General features: G+C 45.4%; 1 long non-coding RNA gene across 1 annotated transcript; it reads left to right on the top strand.

Annotated features, from left to right (window-relative positions):
* The first annotated feature begins 9,314 nt into the window (after window positions 1-9,314).
* On the top strand, window positions 9,315-13,036 carry LOC122366786. Its single transcript, XR_006253945.1, has 3 exons — window positions 9,315-9,532; window positions 12,009-12,101; window positions 12,297-13,036. It is a non-coding gene; the product is annotated as an uncharacterized LOC122366786 (long non-coding RNA).
* The last annotated feature ends 5,625 nt before the right edge of the window (window positions 13,037-18,661 follow it).

Below are 18,661 nucleotides of genomic sequence, written 5' to 3'. Positions count from 1 at the left end.
TACTTCTTGAAATGGATGGAAATGGGCCAGGGTGAGATAAGGGTTTTGGTTTAGGTTCAATTGACAAAGTGGGAACTCTGAGGCCTAACTATGCATACATCACGTTTTAAATACAGAAAAAAAATGATACCCTTATTAATGCCAGCTAATAGCTAATTAAAAATGCTCTCCAAAGTTTAAGATTGACGTATGCACAGACCCAACGACCAGCCAAAGACTAGGCCAAAACGACACATACCATACCGCAGAGCCACTCAGCCAAGAGCGCCACGAGAACGACCTTGAGAAATCAAGCAATTGCAATTAACACAACCACCCGTTACTAACACCATACGACCTCAAGCGACCACCCTGCACCATCATTAGCACTGCCAAAGACGTCACTGGTGGAAAAAAGGAAGTCGTTATAAGGAAGTCAAAATCCGCAAGGAAGTCGTTATTTTCCCCCTAACTCCCCCTAACTTAAAATGACCACAACACCACTAATCGGTCATACTGGGATTAGAAATTATGATCAAATGACAGAAAAAGAAAAGGAGTACTCTCCAAGTGGTGATTTAGGTAAAAATATTGTTTATTTTTGTTTGTATGTCAATCAAACTTTCCGCATTTTTCACCCAAGAAGTCCTCATTTTTCGCCAAAAACGACGTCCACTTCAGTCCAAATTTCAGATTGTAAATACGTTTCAGTGACAAAATGAAATATCAAATGCATAAAAATTGTCCAATCCTGCCATGCAAGTCACAAGAAATCAAAAATTGGTCAATAAATACTAGTTTTAAATGTTCAAATATAATGACATCCCCCGGCATTTTGTGCGATTTGCTCCCCCTAACTACCCCTTCCCCTAACCTAACTTTCTCCCCCTAACTTCGACAACTTGCCGTACTCTGAAAGAAGCTTTTTGAGTAATTATTTTCATATATATTGTAGCCCATTCATTTCTCTTCCAAATAATGACCAAATAACAGTTCTTACGCCTATCGTTCTGACGCAAGGCCGGTTTTCCAAAGCCACGATTTTTGGGAAGTCAGCACTTTTTCCCCATAAAATCTCAACAGCCGGTGACGTAAGATAATCCCAGGCGACAGGTTTCTGTTTGGCCTTGGGGCTCTGACCCTCGCTCTCGCATATTTGAGATTGGATGTCTTATTTCGGAATCAAAACTGTTATGCTTATGATTATTTGGTTAGAAACGAAGTGTGTCCTGTGTCACATATTCTAGGGCAGTGGGTGGTGATAGCTGAGCACTGTCAAAGGTGGGCAGCTGTATGTTATGTTAACCCTCGCATGTGTAGGGGGGGGGGGGTCGGATGGACCCCCATGGTTTTTCGCGAATAACTCGCGTAAAAAGCGGCCGATCGCGACGAAACTTTCAGTACCCTCGCATTGATCAATTTTACACCGACCCTGAAAATTTGAAAATGACCCTGACCCAAATGACCTTTGACCTGTGACCTCTTTTCCGAGACCATGTTTGGCCGGAATCGCGATTCCGCGTATGTCGGCTCGCATTAGCCGCGCGTTTGCAAGCTTTTCGTGGTTTCAAACGTTCAAACATGTGATTTGATGTTACTCCCATGCATTAGGGTGGGTGTCAAGGTCACCTGAAGGTCAAGTCAGGTCATTGACCTTTGGTGACCTCGGGTGACCTCGGTTCACTTTTTCGAGTTTTACATGTTTCTAGGCTAGTTTTTGGAGCTGAATTCGAATTTAGCAACCATTTGAACATTTACGAAGCAGTTTTGGTGCCTTCGTAACATGTTACGAAGCTGTCAGAGGCGGTTGACACGTATTACGAATACCCGTCACAACCCCTACTGGTTGACCTGACCTGACCTGACCCGACCTGGTCTAAATGCTTAAACACATCATCTGTGATAAAACTAACACGATATTCGTGATCAGCACCCCGAAAAACCCCTTAGCAGCCACACTTTACGACTTTCTAATAGGTCCCGATTTTCCCGACTTTGGGTCATTGACCTGACCTGGAAGGTCAACCAATGACCTAGGACCTTAAAATTGGGTATCATCGGCTTCCCCTCGTCACGGGCAACACGCTCGTTTTTTACGCGAAGCTCTAGCTCGATCAGGGGCCAAACGGCAAGGGGGGGGGTCCAACCGACCCCCCCCCCCCCCTACACATTAGAAGCTGGCAAACGCCGCACACATGCGAGGGTTAAGCTGTTCACTGTTTCAGTACGTAGGTATTGATAAGTAGGTACCTTCCTCGTCCTAGGGTACTTGTCAACAATTCAAATGTTAGGCATTAACCTACCTACGCACCTAATGGCAAGGGTGGTTAGGCCATCAAAATTGAAACATATTTGGTGTCAACTCTAATGCTAAGGGTGGTGTGATGCTATGCTGATGCACATTGCATGCCTGAAATTGGAATATAGATAAATGTTTTGTTGGGCATATGCACAAAACTCAAAAACCATCTATATCTAAATGGTGTCAAGTGTTTACATCAAAGTGGTGGGCTTTAAATGTTTTGTGTTACGTGAGCCCACTTTTTAAGATTAGAAGGATGTGTTCTTTCTTTTCATGTTTTTATTTGGCCCGCTGATTTTTATGTTGTCCAATTTTAGAGCGTGCTAAAAGAGTGATTTAGAAAATTGCCAACAAAAGTGTTTTTACTGTGTAAAATGTCCATTAATTCTAATTGTGCATCAATAACTTAGGTGTTCGTAAAGCAGATTTCACATTCGTTCTTGCAACCAAGGATGGGTGCTTTAAGATAATCCTAGGTTGTTATTAGCAAGATTACTTTACTACTCAGGTTGGTTCACTAGGGAAATAAAGGCGCCGTAGCTACGTCACGGATTTGGTAGCAATCTGGTAGGAATTTTTGCAGACATCAATGGCGCACGTGTTGTTTGATCGTCGCTAATACTATTTTACTGCACTATTTTGTTATTTCACTGCAATGTATTGTACATTACATTTGAAAATTAAAATAAAGAAATATCCGTAACCCAGCAAGTCAGTTATTCTTTGAGGTAGCACTCTGTCAGCATTGAGCCTTCAAAATGTGTTATTTGATAGACTTTCCCACATTTTCTACCCTTGTGGAAAACTTTCTTAGTCATCAAAAATGTAAGCACATATGAAAAATTAGAACTTCATTTTCAAAGTTTTATAGAAATAAGATTTCACATTACATTATCATAAGGCTACCTGTCCATTTCGTCCAACCAATTAAATATTCATGCAGCAGAAGGCAGGTACCTCTGAGAAGGTACTGATATCTCTTATCTACACCAATATTTCAGGAAAATGACAGAGACTGAGAAGCTATTAAAACTTCAGCGTATGAAAGGGATGTTATGGCTTATGCACATTGAAAAACATCAGATAATGCTTTTGAACCATCTCATTCACCAGCACACATCAATCCGGCTCCTGGCTTCTGTCAAGGAAACATTCCAAAATAATGCATTATTTTATTTCATTGACCACCTTGCAAAAGACAAACAGCAAACACATCACCATCAAAAACAAAAATAGTCAACAGGTAGGTACCAGCTGATCTAGCTGTGCTGTGTCATGTGCCTTTGAAAAACTTGAGCAGTCAGGGTTGAATAAACACCCCAAAGTTAGCCATTCATGCATGAACAAGTGCAAATTCTGGTCGAGCATTTTAATAAAAATGAAACTAACAGCATTTTAGGTTACAATTATAAAAAAAGACAATTACAAAAAACAGCAGAGCTTACTCTACAAGGCATAACCATTAATTTTATAACTGACATCCAAATTCGCATCTCCGAAGTTTAACCCACCTACCAGCCACCTGCACATTTCTGCGCACATGTGCTGCGCAGTGTGCACAGTCACTACACATTACACAATTATGAGAATTAAAATAGTTTTAAACAATCAAGCAAGTCAGGACTGGTATGCAGATTCACAAGTTCTCTCAACATCTTCAATTACCAACAATCAAGAGCACCTTGTGATCTCAGTCAGGGGCGGAGAATTGTCATAATCCCAGGCAAGGCTATAGAACTCCAGGTAAGGACACCAGCCGTTTGACCTTGAACGCCGCCGGCCGGCCGATGACGTCATTGGAGGCAAGCCGGCTCGGCGGACGCATCGAGCGAGCGTATAACGGAGGAGGGTTGGGACGTTGCGGGAGCCGGGGAGAGATTTTAAAGCGTTTGCGTACCACCATTGTTATGTTGATTGAATCTAGACTGCATTCTTATAAAGCTCGACGCATCTTAGGCCTGGATGGTGCGTACTGCGTACATTCGTAGAACGGTCCGACGTCCGTGGTCGAAGCTGTCTACTCTATATGTACCAAAAGACGCCAAGACCGGTGCAATAACGGCGACCCGATCCCGTCTCTGGCGATTCTAGGACTCGTTAGGACCCAGGCCGAGTCTGACCCGTCTATTTTTAGGGAAACGGGGTGGGTGAATTGACAACCGAATATCGATGATTAGAATTGATCCCGTCGTCGAGCGATGGTTGATAATTGACAGACAACACATGTTGTAGTGGGCGGATAAGCGTCAGGGATAATGCCTGAACGTAGGCAAGCATAATCGGTGTGCCATATTGTTTAGGAATATAAATCGTAACGGAGGTCCTTGAGGATATTATCTCTACATTACGAGGATTCACCACCAGTGAAATTACTACTGTTAAACCCTCGGTCCCGGGCAACTCCGGGGAGCTGCAGTATCCGGCGGCCACCTCGTCGACTCGCAGGTCCTGTGGGCTTCCGTGATGCTTCAGTGCTTCACCGAGAGGCACGGATAGAGCAGTAGGATGTGGGGTGAGGTGTCTGTACGGCGTACGCCTCTTCATTGTAGGTACGACGCATACAGCGCCCAGTCCCGCCGAAGCTCGATAATCGACCGTGACATATTCTTAACTGGCGGATCGAAGCGGTCTTGATCACATCGGGGGGCATATACCCTAAAAAAGGTTTCTGTGAATTTAAAAAAAAACATCGGATTTCGATTCCTTGCGCACTACTGTGCAGTTCGATCAATAAACTTTTCCTCATAAAAGTTGTGAAGTTTTCGTTTTATTCTCGAAAAACGATTTCGGACGCTGCCCCGGATGTGGGCCTGTGGGGGACAACATTTGTCCCAAATACCTTCCCTTGCAATCGCCAGCGGGCTGCCCCACCCTGAGCTTGACTAATAACGTCTTAAAATCCCACCAGAGAGCCGAATCCGATAACTCATCTCTGTCTGCCCGTCTAAATTACTACGCACCGTACGGCGCCCGGCCCCGTCGGAGCACTGAACCGACCGTGATATTTTTGGTTTTCCCCCATCCCAAGCTCCATTAGAAACGTTCTCTCTCCCCATCCAATTGCTCATGATGTCATTTCAAATTCAATACCTACCTCATCTCTGTCTGCCCGCCCATTCATTGCACACCTTACGGTGCCCGGCCCCGCCCGAAGGATCCTAGCGCGCTGAGTGGTTGCCTCCAGCCGCGTCATCGCGAGGCCCACCGGGGCCCGCAAATGAATACATTGCGTGAATAGCCGTGTCGCCCCCCTGATCCCAGGGGGTGCTTCTCTAGCATCTCGCGAATGGAAGCTTCGAATTCTTGCGTAGAAAAGCATGTGTAGGTACGTTTTCCAAGCCGCATCACTCTCCTCGCGGCTTACGCAAAGCAGTTTGTGTCTCAGACGTAAGTTAAGCACCCCTGGAGCACTATTGCACGGTGACTTTTGAATTTCAGGGGGTGCTCGAGCACCCCCAAAACCCCTAATTCTCCACCCCTGATCTCAGTAACTCCGCAGATCCATCTTCTGTTTTCCATTTTCAGTTTTCAATTGAAATATAAGTTCCATCTGGGAGACACATGTTGCATCATTATGTTTAAACAATTATTATGCTTGAACTTTTGATTTTTCATGTGAACTTCACTTCAAAAGTTGATTCAATTTTTAAAGTTGATATAATTTGTATACAGGGTGTCCGGAAAGTTCTGGCGCCTCTTTTGGACGTCGTCTAACGCGCGCTGTGATTATTGGACTTTCAACCAATCACCGCAGATATGACCCCTCGTTCACCGCTCAGCTAGGGGTCGCGTAAATATGACCTTGAAACCGTTTTCAGTGCTAGGTATAAGGGCGAAGATGCGCCTTGTCGCTGAGAGCCCGCGCGCGGGGGCCCGGTGCGGCTTGAACGAGGCGCGAGTTGCAACGCGATGCGGCGTTTCCCGGCGAACGGTTGAGCAGGCAAAGGTGCACTCCAGATCGGAAATGTCTTAGAAAATATTCTCACTCAGCTACAACCACTGTATGCCAAAGCTGCTGAGACTGAAGCAGCATTTCAGCGGCAATCGAAGAAAATCTTGGGTCTGATGGACACAAATGTCCCATCATCTTCGTCAAGGTCAAATAAATGACTGATAGGCTGGTCCACGAGGGGTTCCTGGACACGACAATCAAGGCGACTTGCCCTAAGGGTCATGTCGCACTTCAACAGCACGGAGCGCCCTCCAACAACGCCGCTGCCGTCCAAACCAAACTGACAGAGGAGCTCGGCGGACCAGATCACCGAGGTGAAATGAGATTAGGCCACCTTATTATCACAGCCTTAACCCGCTCGACTAAGGCATGCTACGCGTTTTGCAGAATAAGCTCTAGGCCACCTCTCATCCCAGCCTGGAGTCCCTGAACACCCGCATCATGACAGCATGGGAGGACAGGAAATGTCCTGCACCGTCAAATCCCGCAGGCGTTTCCGCCCTTGCGTCGAGTCCGTCGTCGGCACAGACGGTGGTTACAATGAATGGGCACTTGGCAGAAGGATGTGGCTTGGTGTTCCTGGTTATTGTTTCGTTCTATTGTTGAGTATCTATGGACCAAAGGCATTTATTTTAAAAATGTTGAAAAGCGCCAGGACTTTCCGGACACCCTGTAATGCTACGATCACGGCGCACTAAATCACAGATAACTTGAAAATAACCAAGTTAAAGCCACATTCTTCAGCAAACTCTGAGAGCTATCTGATCCATGCTGCGTTGAAATAATTGAAAATCGCCAAAATCAGTCAAAATATGACAATTAAATTAATATTAACTTCACAAAACGCTGATTTGTGAGGCAATGCGCAACAGAAATGCGAGGGAATATGGTAGTAATCTGGTAGCAATTATGAAGGATTTCCCCTGTCGCTGATGAAAAAACACTTGGAACAAATTTTTCAACGCAGAGGAAATCCTTCATTATGAGTTGCAGGGACCATTTGATTGGCCCATTTTAGATAAATATAGGCCGAATGTTTCGATTTCAACCCTATTTATCGTAATGAGACGAATCCATTGGCTTAGTGGTACGTCTTTTGAACACATGTAGGCCTTAGATTTCTCCTTAGCCCGCCTGAAACACACCATGCTTTGCATGCATTTCTATGGGTGAAGGAAAATTCATGCGCCGTGATGACGTCACGGTAAAGGAATTCTGAAGCTCGTGAACGGGGGCTGGTTATTAGGTGATAAATTTTAGGTTATAATATGTTAACCCGCGCCCCGTAGGGGGGGGGGCCGAAACGCCCCCCCCCCTGTCCTTTTCGGTCGATATCTCCTAAACCGCTTCAGATATCGCCACCAAACTTTCAGGACCCCTCCGGGCATCAATTTTACACATTGTGACCAAAAATTTTTCCAGAGGCTATGATAGGTTGGCCACAAATGACGTCAGAATGACGTCATGTTCTGTCATTTTCGACCGAATAGAGACCTTCGCGAGAAGACCTGTCAGGCTTACAGCTTTGAAGATACAGAAAAATGACCAGACATAAAAGGTGTAGAATTGACAGGGCTACAAAACTGCTATCTCGGATTTTTGAAATTGTTGAGTTTTGAACCCCAAAAATCAAAAAAAAAACTTTTTTTGGATATATTAGCCAAAAAATCCAAAAAGTTTTTTGAGTTAAAAAAAAAACGGAATATATGTGATAGTACCTACCGTCTTATATCTACATACCGAATTTCAGATCGATACCTCGTTTTTCGGCCAAGTTATAGCGAAAAAACTGTTCAAAATTGATGACGTCAAATTTTCAAACTCAATTTTTGGCAGTTCTAGACCTCGTAGAGCAAAACAAAGACCACCATAAGACTCCCCGTGACGAGCTGCATCGAATAGATACCCATTTTATGCAAAAATATCAACTTTGAAATTTGACCTGACCTTGACCTGACCTTCACCAAAACGTGACCTTGGCTGGCCCCAAAGGCTGCCTAACCCACATAATCGCATTTGTCATGTAAAATGGACCATAAAACATGTATCACACGACACTTTCATATTGTGACCCCGGTGACCTGACCTCGCTGTGACCTGACCTGGTATCAGTGACCTCAGATAGCAAAGTATGTGTTTGACGAACAATGTACCATCGATGGTTTTCAATAAATTACCAATCAACTCGATTTCACAACACATTTCTTGAAATGCCTGTGAACGGTGAAAATCTGACCTTTGACCTGACCTGTGACGTCATCGGTTTGACCTAGGTCAATGAAATTTGGTCACAAGGTAGTTCCCGGGTGGGGCTATCGAACGCCGTTTGAATTTTGAAAATCGCCCGGTAACTTTCCGAGATCTTAGGGGGGGGGGGCCGAAACGCCCCCCCCCCCCCTACGGGTGGTAGGGTCCGCCGGTAGCCCTACGGGGCGCGGGTTTTAAAGGTTATAGGTTATATATAGGTTTAGGGTTTTAGGTGGTAGGTTCAGTTAATTCAGGTAAGGTGTCGGTTTGGTTTGGTTGGACTGGACGACTTGGGCTTGGTTTGGTTAGAAAGAATCATCTCCAGGTATAGCAAATCTCCTTGATTGAAAAAAGGAGTGTGATGCCTGCTTCAGTTTCATTACTACCCTAGCCTTGTTATTTAGGATTTAGGAAATATCTCTGAGAGTATCTTCTCTCATGCCGTCATTTTGCCAGAGTTCAGTTTTAACTTTGAAGTCATGATCAGATAGGTATGTGTAATGCACTACCATGTTTTTTACATAAGCTATTCCTCATATTGTGACTGCACGTGCTTTATACTTATATTTGGAAGTGGTTTTGTTGGTGACACTTGGCAATAGACATGGATTCTAGCTGCCAGTGCCCAGTTAGCATACACAATTCAAAATGGCCTTATCCATTATCCATTGCATGGTCCATTCGATGGAAGACATCAATTCTGATTACTCTCTTCACTTTTGCCTTTTGCCTTCTGATTACTGTCTTATTTTTTGCTCTTCTGATCATCCCTTTTAAACCCGCTCTGTATTAGTTTTCGATCGAGACTTAGTGGCATCTGCTAGTGCTGTCTGAAATCTGCTGACGATCGTTCGACCGCCCTCTCTGTGCAGAGTGCTGAACGTCGCGCCGCCGCCGTCCCGGTGCCGCTGCCCGCTCTGCAGTCGCAGTGAGCAGCTGGCTGCGGCTGACCGGAATCGGCAGATAGTTATCGATAGTCTTTTCGACCGTCAGGCGTCAGAGCCGGTCGAGCACCGAGCGGAGCGGAGCGTCCGAGGCCGAAGGCCCAAAGGGTAAGTAATCGCTGGCCCTGGCCTGACAGTTGGCTGCCCGCAAGGATGACAATTTGTCACGACAGAGAAATTTAGAGGTTACTGACTTGCCGGCGCTTTTTTGCTATTTGCTATTGGGTGGCGAGGTCAAGGTGCGGGTGACCTGTCAAACAGCCCCGGCGCGGTGGGGCACTGCCGCAGGCAAATGGCGCACTCCAGCGTTGTTCCATATCGCGGTGGTGGGCCGGGCGGCCGGTTAGCTTGGCAGTTGGCTGCTTGGAAGGAAAGGATAATGAGGGATGGGTTTGCTGTGGCCGGCTCATCTACTGTCAACTATGGAGAACCCAAAGTAATGCAAATGTGATGTTGGTAATGCAGCTGGCAACGGAATGCTAGCGAATGCTCCGGGCGCCCAGTAGCATAAGGATTAAAGGGACCCTCCCACCTTCAAAAAAGTTTATGAATTGGCATGAAAGTGATGTCGCTCGGTTCAGAAAGAGCGAAAACGAATATCTACCAAATTTCACCGAAAAATATTCACCGGTTTTCAAGATATTAGACTTTTACTTTTGTTTACTTTTTTGGGATCTCCGCTGTTTCTAGCGACTTTATTTTAGAAGTGCGGCGTTTGCGGCAGATGTTGCGCGCAAATAGCATATACCACCGCGTGCTACAAAACGTTTTAGTCAAACATTTAAAAATCGTTAGATATCTGCGCTGACGTCACACATTCAGAGGGGTATTCCTAAGCATTAGCCCCTCTGAATCAAAATGCTGCAATTTTGAAATTCAATATTTCCGATTTAAGGGATTTCTCGATGTTGTGAGTGCCGAAACCGGTAATTGTGAGCCAGGGACCCCATTTTGGCTATCTCAACTCAAATCTAATGTTAAGGTGGGAGGGTCCCTTTAAGATTATTTAGGTCTCCTGAACGACTTCGAACACAAATTAGCAAATGAAATAAAATCCAACCCAAAGGCATTTTATGCATATGCTCGAAGCAAGACCTCAATCAAGGAAGACATCAAGATACCTATAAGAAACAGGTAGATCCGATGTTTGAAAGTAAAGCCCCAGTCACAAATTTGACGCACCTGTGACATTTCCTGACACCCACGTGACTATTGTATTAACTTTTGTGTTTTGCGATGTTTTGACCTTATTTAAAGTACTGAAAGCTCAAAATGTATGATTAATGTTGTTTAAAGCAGCATATTAATAATTATGTTTGTAAATTATCGATAAGCTGCTTATAGCAGGTCACGTGATTGCTACCAGATTATGTGCTCAGAAAGCATCTTTTCAACTTCGATTTTGAACAATTTTTACCTCCTTTGAGGCCAAATGATGGACGGTTTGAGGCACACGATGAAATGCTGAATCTATTGATGCCAAAATTTGTTCGTTTTTTGCATTTTTAGACTAGTATATCCTGGCTCAAACTTTGACCAGTTTGTGTGTAAACCCTATGGTGAAGGGAAAACTTCACGCCCAGCAGGCGTCCTTACAGTGCTGCCAAATCGTGTTTGGTGGGGGTCGGAAGACATACTGATGGTCAAGAAGCAAGATGGGAAACCGACAACGACACTAGAAGAAACATGTGAAGAGATGAATGAACAATTCCAGAAAGTATTCAACAAGACGGCTGGAGTATGTCCCCCAGGCCCTCCATTCCCTGCTGATGACAGACTTACGAGGTGTGAAATTGATGTTGATGATGTGTACAACATACTGACACAGCTGAACCCATCTGCGCCTGGCCCAGACGGGATCCATCCTGTTGTCCTAAAAAGCTGTGCTAGAAACTTGGCAGAACCGCTGTTGATCATCTTTGGGAAGTCTCTGGCAGCAGGAAAGCTCCCCAGTGACTGGACAAAGGCCAGCGTGACACCGATTCACAAGAAAGGGAGACGCACCGAGCCACTCAACTACAGTCCAATAAGCTTGACATCCGTCCCCTGCAAGGTGTTGGAGAGGCTGTTGAAGACAAGAATAGTGGAACACCTCGAACAACACAATATTATCACTCAGAACCAGCATGGCTTCAGGTCCAGGAGATCCTGTGTCACTCAACTTCTTGAGTATATGTTTGACCTGGAGAATGACCTCGATGATGGCTACTGCGTTGACGCTGTGTACCTGGATTGTCAAAAAGCGTTTGACTCGGTCCCACATCCGCAACTGCTTGTCAAGCTCAGGAGTGCTGGCATCGATGGAGAGATCCTGCAGTGGATTGATGACTTCCTGATGACTCGCAAGCAGAGAGTATGCATTCGGGGCCATTGCTCTGGATGGAGAGCAGTGTGGAGCGGCGTCCCCCAAGGCAGCGTTCTCGGGCCAGTACTGTTCCTGGTGTACATTAACGACCTTCTGGATGACCTACAATCACCAGGGAAATTGTTTGCAGATGATGCGAAAATCTACACTGTACAGCAGTACAGTGAATGGAGTGTTTTGTTTTTCTAGCATTGCCCTGCCATGTTTTTCCTTCCACAGCCAAACGCAACAAGTTGCGGTCAACGGGCATTGGAGGTGACACGAACGGCCTAACCGACTTAGACGAGGTGGCGCTGAGCTTGGACGACGGCAGTGAGTAATTTAATACCGTTCATTTCAATGTCTGGTCACATAGTCGGGTCAAACGTCACCCATTGCGGAATGTTTACTAGTAGTGGCCCAACCGTACAAATAATTGCCGTTGATATATGGAAAACTGCCTAGCACTCGTACGTAGGAGGTGCTGGGACAAATCGCTTTTCTTTAACCAAAATGTGTTCTTTTCAGCTTACGACTATGTGGTACCGGGCGCGCTCTGCAGTCTCTCGGCCAGGACCCGAAACCAGCTGAGGGCGGCAGCGGAGCTCTGACACCGGAGACGTGGGCGGAGGCCAAAGATAATGTGATCTTCGTAGAAGAAGAGACATCCCAGCCTCTCTCGCAGTTACCCACCTCCATCCTCTCCCAGCCCTCTACCTCTGAGCTCTCCTCCCAGCCCTCCCAGCCCACCGCCTCCCAGCCCTCCCAGACGGCCGCCTCCCACCCCTCCCAGCCCACCGACTCCCACCCCTCCCAGACGGCCGCCTCCCTCCCATCCCAGCCCCAGACGGCCGCCTCCCTCCCCTCCCAGCCAGCCCAGCTCATCCGGGCGGAACGCGGAGCCGCCCGCGACGCGACTGTCCCTCCCCGCACACTGGCGGCATTTATTGCCGAGCGGAGGGGAGTGAGCCAGCGCCGTAGACTTCTCTTATCTGCCCCGCTCGAGTGCCTCCGAACCGAGGAACTGACCGAAGTCGCAGAATATTATCGGGCTCTAACATATAGAAACATGTCGATGCAGTGAGAGCACTGACGATATTATTTCATGCAAAATGCAAAGAGTAGTAGTAGTACAGCACTATATCAGATTGTGCTCATGTTGCTCAAAAAGCGTTGTTCTTGTATGTTCTCTGCCGACTGTTTGTTGTGGTGATATTGGACGCTGGAATGCACAAAACGTGGGGGACAATGCATTCATCTGCTTGCCACTGTACCTCATTTTGAAAGGTGAGCTTGTGGTCTACCGAATCAATGGCACGGGCGCGTCTCAAAGTACCGTGTGCAACATCACTTGATGTATTCGTAATACCTGAAACATCACTAACATTTTCATATCACATGAAAAACATAACTTTACATGTATAGAACGGTTTCCTAGCACCAGTTTTATTGCTTCAATGAATGCTTTCAAGAACACTTCAGCTCCCTTTTTTAGGCATGACACGTAAAAAAAACTAAAACACAGTAATGCAATGCATCAACTTGTCGTTCGATTCAAAGTCAGAGCGTGTATGGTAATGTCGTTGGAGTAGAAATTTAGGGTGCGTTCGTTGAGCAGATTTCACGTGGAATCGGCAATCAAGGCGTTCTTTGCCTATTCCACGCGGAATTTCCCGTGAAATCCCGCGAAATTTCACGTGAAATAAGGGATTCGGAAAAGCTTGTCCCGAGCGCTATTTACAAGATGGCGACGTCCACTGGAGGAGGCAACATGCATGTGTAAGCATGATATGTACGGGTTTTGAGGCCATAGGATTCGTTTTACCTGTATTGATACAATACAAATTCAGTTTTCTTTATTTTTGGGCTACACTGAAGTAAGAAAAATTAAAACCAATGCGTTGTCTGGTATTCCTTGTTAACTGGCTTCCACTCACACTTTCTAGTGATCTCATATTCATTTTCAGCAAAGCCTTTTTGTAATTGTCCAAATTGGTAGTGCTTAGAAGTATAATCAAGAAACTGCACCTGTTAATTGGATGTTGCTTTGGATAGGGAGGTATATCCCAACATACCTATTGGTTCAATGTTGATGTCTTGTCATCATGGTGCTCGGCGCTTGCACCTTATATAGGTAGCCAGGTACATTGTGTTAACCCGCGCCCGGCTGGGGGTCCTGGATTTCCACGCCCTGCTGGGGGGGGGGGGTGTTTGAACACCCCCCCCCCCCTTCTAACTCGGCTCCTGGGCCACGTAGCGACACGCAGAAGGCGGCGTTCGAAAGAGCGTCAAAAATAATGAGGAAATCACTTCGGTCAATTTTTTGGTCAGGTCAAAGGTCAGGTCACCAGAGGTCATTGAAGGCAAAATTTTGCCGATTTCAAGGTCGAATGTCGACAATTTCCAAGAAGCCAACGCACAACTCGGGAACCAATAGAGCTACAGCGCCGCGGAAAAGCGCATTCGATAGCCCTATTAACGTCCTTTCTGAGTAATTTTCTCAGATTTGACCTAACGTCAACGGTTTTGCCTGCAGGGGGCAAAAACTGCAAAAATAGCCGATTTTTTCGGAAACAGTTTTTCTGCAATAACTTTTGACTCAAGCCTTGTACGAGCTTACTTTTACCGGCATCGTGTTCCTCTCGTCAAGACGCATCGAATGAACTATAACTTGACCTTGAAAGGTCAACTTGAAAATTTGACCTCAGGTCAAGGTCATGACCTGACCGGAAAGGGTCATGTTGCATATCAGTCGATCCGTATCGTCGAGCTGAACACATCTAAGGCGTTTTCATCGCTCTAGCATGCCTCTATCAAAAGTTATTTGCGAAAAACTGTTAGATACTATTCGTGACCTAAGATGACCTCAGGGCATAAACAGGGGTCACGGACACCATTTTCATGTTCAGTGTGTCTAAACCACTTGTAATTCAGTGTTTGGGAGTGTTTATAATGTCTTTCGTCCAAAAGAGGCGCATTTCAATTTTCTCCCATTGACTTTATTGGGGAGGTCGCAAAATTGACCTGACCTTAGGTCATCGATATCAAAATTCTGAGATATACATTTTGTACATACTATTGCTCTTAGCAATCGCTGAAAGTTTCAAAGCGATCGGTCACTCGGTGTAGCTATGACAGACATTGAAACTTTTTATGAGGTGAGGTCACTTCAAGTGACCTGGTGACCTGACCTTGAATGACCTTGGTCTGAAATTTTTACAACATGTGTAGAATTGATGTATCATAAGGTATACCAAAAACGGCGGCGCTCCGCGCCGCCGTTTTTGAGATATTCGCGAAAAACCACAGGGGGGGTGTTCAAACACCCCCCCCCCAGCAGGGCGCGGGTTAAGTGATTGTCAGATTTTTTCAGAACACTTGTCAGTGTTAAATATACCACCTTACACAAGCTAAAAAATGTGAACAGTGAACACATGCCTAGCATCTATATTTTACAGCCTGTTCAGGCAATAAACCCAGTAAATATAGCATAAAAACAACCCCAGAAAATCCACCAAAATTTAGGATTTGTTTTAACAGACATTTCTCTCTGCCAGGACAATGTGGCTCTGCGAAGCGTGTGATGGATTGTTTCAAACTATGGAGGAGAGTCCCAACTGCCCAACCACAGTGGACCAATGATAAGTATGCAAGGAGGAGAGGTGTCTGAGGATCACAATGCTACTGTCTCAAGTGTAAACCGGGTACAGTAGCTTTGCTGGTAGATGCCTGCAATGAAGCCAAGGTGAACAGTGCAGTGGACTCAACAGCAAAAGCAGAAACAGTGGGAGGAAGTCAAGCTGGACTTTGAAGAACAGGGATACTTGGTCCCAGATTGGGAGTTCTTGCTCAAGAAATGGTACAGGCTAGTTAACAAGTACAAAGAAGTAAAAGACAAAATGTCAAGGAGTGGCTCAGAAGCTGTTTCTTGGGAATGGTTTGATGCCATGGAGAAAGTGATGGGAAGGGATCCAAATGTGGCACGTCTTTCCACTGTGCCGCACAGTGTCCAGCCACTACAGCCTACAGGTAACCCAGGTAGATCCACAACTTGTCTCCACTTCCAGCCCCAGCAGCAGCAGCACGAGCAGCAGGGGGTGTAACTGCAAGATTCATCGGCTGGCAACATCTCGCAGGAGAATAGAATAAAAAAGGAAGCGTGCTGACTCAGACAACACATCCCTGCAGGATGCCTGGATAATGGAGTTTTACCGGGAAGCAAAGCTGGATGTAGCAAAGAAGAAGATGGAGCTTCTCGAACGCCTTGTCAACAAACACTGTGAATAAGCATGGGATTGGACAGCAATCTCAAGAGGGTGTGCCAAGTTAGTTTGTGTAAAGTAAGGTAGCCAGTTTGTTAGTGCCAAGCCCAGAGCTAGTCAAGATGGTTTGCACTTTTGAGAATGCACATGGGTGAACATTGTCACATAGGTACCTACCATGTTGTGACTGTCTGAGAGCTTTCTGATTCCGCATTGTGTGTAACGTGCTTTCAAAAGCTATAGGTATCAACTGATAGTTGGGGCACACATTCCGTGTTGTAAGAAGTCCTGAGAATTGAGCAATATCCATGGTGGATTTCATTGCAGCACTGCTGTGTTGTATCTCATCGCTGTGTTCAACTTTGTCTTTCAAAATGTATCTATGATCATAACTAACATGATATTCGTGATAAGCACCCCGAAAATAAACAACAGCCACCCTTTTCGACGCTGTAACAGGTACCGCGATTTTCCCGACTTTTGGCTCATTGACCTGGTACCTGGAAGGTCAACCGATGACTTAAGACCTTAAAATGAGGTATCGGGCATTGGCTTCCTCTCGTGACGGGCAACACGGTGGCTTTCTCCGCGAAGCTCTAGCTCGATCAGCGGCAAAACGGCAAGGGGCAAGGTCCAACGCCCCCCCCCCCTCCCTATAAGTTCGCGGCTGGAAAAACACCAATACGGGCGAGAGTTAAGATTAATGTGTTACTCCCTCACATTGTCCCACCAGACAGTGATAAACATACTTATCCGTGTTGGGCGTTTGAGTGCGGGGGGGGGGGGCGCAAACACGAGTTGGGTCACTGGTCACCAGCCATTTGACAATTTGCTACTTGAATCACAGTAGCAAAATCACAGAATCACAGTGGGTACTCAGCTCTATAAATCACAAAACTCTGGCTTTTCCCGTAGTGATGGAGTATGAACAGTTTTTAAACAAATAACACTATGCAACAAAAAATGAAAGATTTTCTGTTCCTGGAAAGCGACCAAATTTTTCTCGTTCATTGGGTCCTATCATAACCGAAATGGGCATTAGTTTTGATCTGAAAATGTAGTTCTTCTGAATGCTTGAGACGAGGTGTTAGTATCACTGATGTTAGTTGTCGGACTTTCGTCCCCGTCTTGAGTTGAGATGTTAGTTTCACAACGTTTCGGCCAGTTACTTCTCCGGCCGTCGTCAGGTGTTCTTTGGCCCTTAGAAGGACCTGGATGTTGGTGGCGTTGCGCCGTACGCGTCATACCGTTCGAAAGCTCCTGTAGTCAGCGGGAATCGAACTCGGGTTTCCCCGGTGATAGTCCACGGTTCTAACCACTCCACTATCGAGGCAGACAAAGAACCCAAGGGCCAAAGAACACCTGACGACGGCCGGAGAAGTAACTGGCCGAAACGTTGTGAAACTAACATCTCAACTCAAGACGGGGACGAAAGTCCGACAACTAACATCAGTGATCTGAAAATGTGTTTCCGGTTTTCAGGGCCGATTTTGGATTTTTGGCCCCGAAATTCGGCTTTTGGCCCACCGTGTCCGATGTAATTGAGCAATCAATTCACGGTAACTTTCATCGTCTTTCCTATGCCACGTGCTTTCGAATGATACCTGGTTTTGCATACTTGCGCCTAAAAATGACGTCATAAATCTATGTTAAAGTTAGAAAATGTTAAAACTTGGATTTTTTTTACACTTTTTTCCCATTTCATTTCAAAATAGAGGAAAAACTAAAGGCCCTATCCAAATTCTGAGTCCAGTTCCTTAAAGAGCATTCAATTTCCGTTCGGAAGGTACTTTTTTAGTGCATTTTATCGGATTCCTGTGGCGTCCAGATTGAATTAACCTAAACACATACCCTAGGTCATATCACATAGCATTAACCTGATAACGTATGTTAACGCCATAGGGTCAACGAGGGGTGAACTGAGGTCATGTTGTTGACCCCTCTTGACCTCGGGTCACACGCAGGAACTTACTTTTGAGTAGTCCTGTCGCTCAGAATCTTGATCTGTACCTCCATTTGTTAGAATGATTCTTCATGCACTGAACACATATTGTCATGGAAATGGCTGGGGGCCCGTTTTTCAAGTGATTCAATCTGGACGCCACAGTAAACCGATAAAATGCACTAAAATAGTACCCTCCGAACGGAAATTGAATGCTCTTCAGGGAACTGGGCTCAGAATTTGGATAGGGCCTTTAGTTTTTTCTCTATTTTGAAACGAAATCGAAAAAATGTCAAATCTTTACAAAATTTCAACATTTTCTAACTTTAACATAGATTTATGACGTTATCTTTACACGCAAATATGCAAAACCGGATATCATTCGAAAGCTTGTGGCCTAGGAAAGGCGATGAAAGTTACCGCGAGTCGATTACTTAATTACACCGGACACGGTGGGCCAAAAAACAAATTTCGGGGCCAAAAATCGAAAATCGTCTCTGAAAACCGGAAAAGCATTTTCAGATCAAAGCAAATGCCCGTTTCGGTTATAATGAGACCCAATGAGTCCAAAAAATCGGTCGTTACTCAGGAACAATATGACTGTTGCATAGTGTAATTTAATGTTTCTCGTGAAATCCATGTAAGACTCCTAACAAAAACGTATTGCAGAGAAGGTAATTTTCTGAGAA

The sequence above is a fragment of the Amphibalanus amphitrite genome, unplaced genomic scaffold, assembly GCF_019059575.1.
Source record: "Amphibalanus amphitrite isolate SeventyFive unplaced genomic scaffold, NRLGWU_Aamphi_draft 000831F_arrow, whole genome shotgun sequence".
Classification (NCBI taxonomy): Eukaryota; Metazoa; Arthropoda; class Thecostraca; order Balanomorpha; family Balanidae; genus Amphibalanus; species Amphibalanus amphitrite.
Note: the sequence above shows the minus strand (reverse complement) of the source record. Positions and strands in the feature narration are given on the sequence as shown.